Here is a 7936-nt window from a genome sequence, read left to right as displayed (position 1 = left end):
TGGAAGCAATAGCAAGTGTAGTGGTGTTTATTAACAATGGTTCACTCAGGAAACTCAGAACAGTCAGATGAAGGTGGCTGAAGGTGATGACGGTGAACCAGAGGTGAGAACGGGAGTGAAGCAATCCGTATCCAGAGAACGGGAAACATGAGGAACACAGGAACAAGCACGAACACGGGAAGCATCAAACAACGATCTAGACAAACAAGAGACGAAAGACATGGCATTAAATAGGCTGGTAGATGATCTGCAGCTGCCGCTGATAATGACAATCAGCGGTAATGCCCACATGAAACAATCAGTGTAACGAGACCCACACACACACACAAACACACCAGACCAGAATGAGACTGCGGATCTACCAACCGTGACAGCACCCATACCCCCCGACCCCCCCCCCCCCCCCCCAGGAAACGGGAAACGCCTCCTGGCGTTCTCAGACGAACCTACTTGTCGATTGCAATCATCGATAAGGGAGTGATCCAGGATGTCCCTAGCAGGTACCCAACTTCTCTCCTCCGGACCGTAACCTTCCCAGTCCACCAAGTAATGGAATCCGTGTCCCCTCCGTCTCAAGCCCAGAATACGATTTACCGAATATGTGGGTTCCCCATCTACGAGTCTTCGGGATCGGCGGATTAATGCGAGAGTAAAAAACGGGACATGAAAGGCGGGATGAATTCTCCTGTACACCGGAAGAAGTTTGAGTCGGACTGTCACCAAACTAATAATCTTTGTGACAGGGAACGGGCCAATAAATTTGGGAGCTAACTTGTTGGAAACGGAACGGAGCGTAATGTTCTTGGTAGGAAGCCACACTTTTTCACACTGAAGAAAAGGCAGTCTGACTCCCTCTGGGAGCGTGAAATCATGGCCGACGGTGCTCAAGGCCTGCTGGGCCCTTGGGCCCCTGTGAAAGGGGGTTCCCCAGTATCAGCAGAAACAGTGTTGCGGCCGGATGAGAAAAACTAAGAGGGCGAGGTCACTGTGGACTGTCTCTAATAAAGCCTGAGGAAAAAAGACCACCTCCAAGTTTGCTTTACCAATGAGAAGGGTGGACTTTCTGGCAGGAGTTTCCTCTGTGGGCAAGATTTATGAGTCTTTGACCTAAGTGTGGTCAGACCTTACCCTTTTTCTGTTCATTAATGTTCAGATAGATATAAAAAATCCACACTGTATTCTAAGAGAAGGTGATGTACATCAAAGTGTGAGTCATTAAATTAAGATTAATTAGGTAGGAGACATGATACAGGTGAGGTTACATTGACAGTTGGATGGTTGTATAATGAAATACATACCATAGTATATACATAATAGTACACAAGACAGTAAATCATTCACACAGTTTCTGGAGTGTAGGTTCTTTTATAGAACTGTTAGTTTATGATTACTGCAGCAAAGTCTGTATTAAAGATTGCTTCTGTCTTCCCATTGTCTCTCTCTTGCGCATGTGGCCACATTCCTTGACAGCAATAAAAGCAACTTATCTGATCGTATCCATGGTAACCCAAAGGCCCCTCTTGCACCCACTAGGGGGATGGGGTCTCAGGACCCAGAGTGAGTTTTAAAGATTATCTGTTAACCATAACAAATAATTGTGTCTGATTGGTCTCAGTTGCTACAACGTTATCAATTACAGTAACCGCTGTCAAGCAAGGGAATGAAATGTGCCGCCTTCGAGAACCGGTCCACTACGGTTAAAACAACCGTCATGCCATTAGAGGGCGGGAGGGCGGTGACAAAATCTAGCACAATGTGGGACCAGGGTCTCGAAGGGACAGACAGCGGTCGAAGTAACCCAGCAGGAGGTCGGTTAGACGTCTTACCAATGGCACAAACTGAGCAAGCCAAAACAAAACCGTGAATATCGCGAGCCATTAGTGGCCACCAGAAACATTGCTTTACTAAACAGCTAGTGCGGTTTACTCCTGGATGACAAGCCACGTTGGAGCAGTGACCCCATCGAATGACGTCGGAGCGTAATCCCTCGGGAATAAACAATCGATTAGGTGGGCAACCGGGCGGAGGCGTTACCCCTTCTAAGGCCATCTTGACCTTCGATTCGACCTCCCATATGAGTGTGAAGATAACTACTTCCTCGGGTAAAATGCATTCGGGAGTAACCAGGCGTTCGGATGGATCAAAAATACGAGATAAGGAATCGGGTTTGATGTTCTTGGAACCCGGGCGGTACGAGAACGAGCCTGCCTGGAGTTGAGTCTCTCAGCAGATCTAATATATTCAAAGTTCTTATGATTGGTCCAAACGATAAAAGGTACCCCCGACCCCTCTAGCCAATGACGCCACTCCTCCAACGCTAACTTGACGGCCAACAACTCTCTGTTACCGATGTCATAGCTACGTTTGGCAGGTGATAAACGATGGGAGAAAAACGTGCAAGGATGCATCTTGTCGTCTGAGGAAGCGCGTTGGGAAAGAACTGCACCTACCCCCACCTCTGACGTGTCAACCTCCACCACGAACTGAAGTGTGGGATCAGGGGCGACTAAGATGGGAGCCGAAACGAAGCGGCTCTTTAGGTTGGTGAATACAGCCTCGGCTGTATCGGACCACATGAACGTCGTTCTGGGGTAGGTCAAGGCAGTCAGAGGTGCGGCTAGTTGGCTGAAATTGCGAATGAACCGCCGATAGAAATTGGCAAACCCCAGAAACCGCAGTAGGGCCTTACGGGAATCTGGACTTGGCCAATCTATCACAGCCTTAACCTTGTCAGGATCCATACGCAGTCCCTCAGAAGAGACGAGGTAACCTAGGAAAAAAACGGTCTGTGCATGAAAAGCGCATTTCTCCGCCTTGACAAAAAGACCATTCTCTAGCAACCTCTGAAGCACTCGTCTGACGTGTTGAACGTGTTCCTGGAGAGACGAAGAAAAAATCAATGTGTCATCCAGGTAAACATATATGAACTGATCTACTATGTCTCTCAACACGTCATTGACGAGTGCCTGGAAAACCGCTGGGGAGTAGGAAAGACCGAACGGCATAACCAAGTATTCAAAGTGCCCCCTGGGGGTGTTGAACATGGTTTTCCATTCATTCCCGTTCCTGATGCGAACCAAATGAGACGCGTAAAGTAAATCCAATCCAAATCAATTTTGTGAAAATGGATCTCCCTGCAACCTCTTGAAAGCTGAAGACATGAACGGCAAAGGATAAGTATTCTTTACCGTCATGTTGTTCAGCTCTCGGTAATCAATACAAGGTCGCAGAGAACCATCCTTCTTACCAATAAAAAATACCCCCCCCCCCCCGCAGGAGAAGAGGAAGGTTGGATGAACCCCGTAGCTAGACAATCAGAAATATATTTATCCATGGCCTCCCTCTCAGGGACAGAACCAAAAATCTCCATAGAACATGAACTGGCACAGAGAATCAAAATAGAGGATGCAGTTAAGACCTTTGCTGCGATGAAGGCCTGCCGTGCGTGTTTCTGAAATGTAAGCTTCATTTGCTCTTTAGTCGTTATTTAAGATGCTGAACCTGCTGATGATATAATGTGCTTGCGGACATTTCATTTGTGTGTGTATACGCACATAAGAAAGTGGTGTAAAGAGATTTGCAACCGTAATTTGAGGAGGTGAAATGTGATTATTTGGAAAATTCCTGTCATGACTGCTTAAAGAAAAATGCCAGCAGGCATTTGCCTCCTGCATAAACTTTAATATTGTTGACATTTTGGGCACGCGAGCGTTGCGCACTATTTGCGTTATATGTAGGCCTATGGCTTATTGGTCTCTGTGTGTTGTTGCTGGTTTTGCGTTATATGTATATGGCATATTGGTCTTTGTGTGTTGTTGCTGGTTTTGCGTTATATGTATATGGCATATTGGTCTTTGTGTGTTGTTGCTGGTTTTGCGTTATATGTAGGCTATATGGCATATTGGTCTTTGTGTGTTGTTGCTGGTACGTTGCAAATAGAGGGGCAGCACAATTGTTTTTCGCCTAGTGCGGCAGAAGTGCACTCATTCGAAGTGCAAAAAAGCTGTAAAGCACAGGGGGGAGCTTTACAGGGGGTATGGCTTATCTAAATGAGATGTAAATGAGCCCTATTGTCACCCCCAGCAGCAGAGACAGGTGAGAACTGAACAATCTTTAGAGGTCGTTTTCTCATCTTTGAGCTTTTTTAAGTGCCTACTTTAAAATGGCCACAACTTCTCCAAATATTATCAGATTTCCACATGTTACACATCGTTGGAAAGCTTGGAGATTACACTTTAGAATCTATGAATAACTCAAAATGCCCCAGAACCGACTTGTGTCCCTAGTTTCCGTGACCATCACAGAATGTGCAGATGCCACAGCAAAGAATCAGCTAAGCTATGTAGATAACGATGTGATCGCTAACAAATTGAGTTAAAGGGGTCCTTGATTATGATTTAGCTTTTTTAGATTTAGTTAGTGTGTAGGCCTAATATTGCTGTTTGATCATAAACAACATCTGCAAAGATACGACTCTCAAAGTTCAATGCAAAAAGTTTATTTTCTTTTACAGAAAACCATTTTAAGGACTACAAACGGCTTGTATGGACTACAACGGGCTTCTTCCTGGGTGACATCATGAACCTTAAAGTTCAGTAGCCCCACCCACTGATTCGAGCACGACAAGTAGTAGTAGGTAAACTGATGTCACGTGATGAGTACGTGATGTTAACACTGGATCTAGTAACTAAGCGATAAACATATGGCAAGCCATTTTAGCTTAAATTGTACCCAGCCTTAATCGTCATAATTGCATTTTTACTAGTAAGAATTCAATTAGAAAGCAACAATTCAATTCTTACTAGTAGCAATTACAATTAGAGAACAAAATGGACGAAGTACAAGGTGGCGACGGAACACAGCAGGCTGCATTATCTGCATTCATTCGCGTTTTAAGCGCAGTTTTGTTTTATTTTAATTTATGTTCTCTGTTCAACATAAGGGGTGCGGCACCGGATATAAATGTGCGTCCTGAGACAAAAAAAATCAAAAGTGACCGCGCATGCACTATCACTATGACTGAGGTTAACTCCAGTTTTGGATCATTTTGTTACTGATTATGAACAACCTAATTTATACTTCTGTGTCAAACTCACGCCGTAGCTACGTCTTAGGCTGTGTGTAGCACGCGTATCCTTCAGCGTACCCTGACGTGCACCGCTCCAAAAATGTTACAACGCGTCAATTCTATGCGGACGCAAGCGCTGTGATTGGTCTGGTAGAACCCCTCCCTCGGGTTTCACATGTTCCCTCTGCATGTGTAATTGCGCGTCAACGCGGACAACGACGAAAAAGTATAAATGAAAACCAACGCGTAGTGTATAACGTAGAGACTCCGCCGTAGGTCCGACGTAGAAGTATAAATCAGCCTTAAGGCTGTACATGATTTGTTATATTCTGGGATTTTACCATGTTTGTAAAGTTGAAGTATTAAAAAAAACTACCTTAAGATTACTTTTTTAAACAGCTATAGTTCACTGTGTTATTTTCATTTGTGTCATTTTTATTATTATTTTATATATTATTATTATTTTATCCAACAGCCCAACCATTCAAACCTATGGTGCGTAAAACAAATACAAGGACAAGGAAAAAAACTCTAAATAATAAGTAGGCCTACTATGATATTAGACTATAGTGTATAAAAGATAATGTCACGGATCCAATCATCGATGACATCACCCCATCAGTCTTGGCTCAGCGCACCTGGTCCCGCTCATCATCCCCGGAATTCTGATCACTCCCACCTGCTCTTCGTCACCACTCACCTTGATGCACGCTGTTCATAAGCCTCAGACAATCTTCACTCGGCTTCCGGTCTCGTCTTTCCGATACCTAGGACTCACTGGTTCCTTGATCTTGTTGTCTGAATTCAGATAATACTCTACTTCAAGTGGTTTACGCAATATTCTAACGCCCCATGTGTATCTCCTCTGCAGCGTCAGTGAGGTGGTTGTTCCGGAGATTCCTCATCACCTTCCCTGCGTCTGTCCAGTACTGATCTCCACTATTTCCAAGCATCCAACAGTAAGACACGGCGTATCCTATCAAGCTCTTCCTGTACCGGCCCCATTCACGGATCCCCTGGGGCTAAAGACTTTCCTGTGGCATCACGAGCCTTCCAGTATCGTGGAGTTGCTTATCCTTGTTAAATAAATCATTGTCACTCTACCTTTGTGTCTTCGTTCCTCAGTATAACCGTGACAGAAGACCGGACCACCACAATGCAAGCTCCATCGGCTCATGATGTCCTGATTTCCGGAACAGAGATCGCTCAGGGTGCCACCGCATCGGCCGCCACCGACCATCATCATGGCCCGACTCCTCATTTGGGAGAGGAGGAGTGCAGTGGATTTCTCTTGCAGTGTCGACTTTACTTTGAGATCCACGCCCACCAATTCATTTCTGAAAGAGCGAAGATATCCGTTGTTATTTCCTTACTCACGGATTGTGCATTGAGTTGGGCACAAGCTTTATGGAATTCCAATGCACATGCACTACTATCACTGAGTGGCTTTATGGAACATTTTCAAGTTGTCTTCGCTCAAACCTTTAATGCTGTTTCCGTCCATGATAAGCTGCTACGCTTGCGTCAGGGCTGATCCACGGTGTCAGAGTATGCCCTGCAGTTCCGCACTATCGCCGCTAACAGTGGATGGAATGAAGTTACATTAATGACCGCGTACCGACGTGGATTGAATCCAGACATCTGCCTGCAGCTTGCAATTTATGAAGACTCGATTGGGATTGAGAAACTAATTCAGCGATCCATCCTTGTTGCCCAACGTCGCGCTGCTTGTCTCAGTTCATCCACCACATTTCCTCCGCGAGCCTCTTCAGCCATTAGCCCGAGCTCGATCACTGAATCCTCTTCACCACACTCCCCGTCCGCAAACTTCCCAGCAGCCGAGCCTATGGAGATCAGTGTAGGTCGTCTAACCACCGCTGAGCGTACTCGCCGTCATAACAATAATCTGTGTCTGTACTGCGGAGCCTCCGATCACTATCGCATGGACTGTCCTATTCGCCCCAGGCGCTCGGCGGAGAGTACAATTGATCTAACCTTTTCTGTTACTAATTTGGCACTAACCCCTGTAAATCTGAAGTATCGCCAGCACTCTGTTCCAGCTAAAGCCCTTCTAGACTCCGGCGCGGCGGGGAATTTCATCTCAGCATCATTGCTCAACCGCCTCCAAGCCGGCTGCCGACGATTAACACGACCGTTGGGCATCCTTTCCATTCTGGGCAAACCACTGGGGAAAGGAAGCATCCAGTATTACAGTCCAGTTGTACATTTGTCAGTAGGTTATTTACATGGTGAGGAGTGTTCGTTTTATGTCCTGGAGGACTCTACAGCAGACCTCGTTCTAGGACGCCCATGGCTCGTTCAGCATTCACCGGTCATCTGTTGGGCCACCGGGGAGGTATGTAAATGGAGTGAATCCTGTCAACAATGCTGCCTTCAGTCAGTTAAGAGGAAACCGTCTAAGCCCACAACTCTAGTGTTCCTGTGATCCACCTTTGTTGAAAGTCCAGTCACTGATTCTGTTCCGAGCGTTCCATCTGAATACCGGGCATTCCAGGACGTGTTCAGTAAACAAATGGCCACCACAGTTCCGCCTCACCGACCTTGGGATTGTGCTATTGAGTTACTGCCTGGGGCTACCTTACTGCGGGGGAAAGTTTACCCCTTGTCCATTCCAGAGCATAAAGCCATGGAGGAGTATGTGGAGGAGGCTTTACAACAGTGGTATATCCAACTATCTACATCCCCAGCCGCCTCTGTGACAAGTGAGTGTGACAAGTGGTATGTGAAATTATAGTTCATAAATCATTAATGCATTTACAATAGTCTGTTATATTAGAATGCATATTAAGTTTTGTCACTGGTTAGAATTAGACAACGAGTAATATTAAGAAGTTGAATACAGTTAAT

General features: G+C 45.7%; 1 protein-coding gene across 1 annotated transcript in view; it reads left to right on the top strand.

Annotated features, from left to right (window-relative positions):
* shisa9a (shisa family member 9a) overlaps nt 1-7936 on the top strand; it is a 736130-nt gene that overhangs the window by 281439 nt on the left and 446755 nt on the right. The window lies entirely within an intron of this gene.

This window comes from Siphateles boraxobius, unplaced genomic scaffold, assembly GCF_051911475.1.
Source record: "Siphateles boraxobius isolate OS27281-9 unplaced genomic scaffold, OSU_SipBor_1 46, whole genome shotgun sequence".
In the NCBI taxonomy this organism is placed as follows: Eukaryota; Metazoa; Chordata; class Actinopteri; order Cypriniformes; family Leuciscidae; genus Siphateles; species Siphateles boraxobius.
This window is presented reverse-complemented; position numbering and strand designations above follow the sequence as displayed.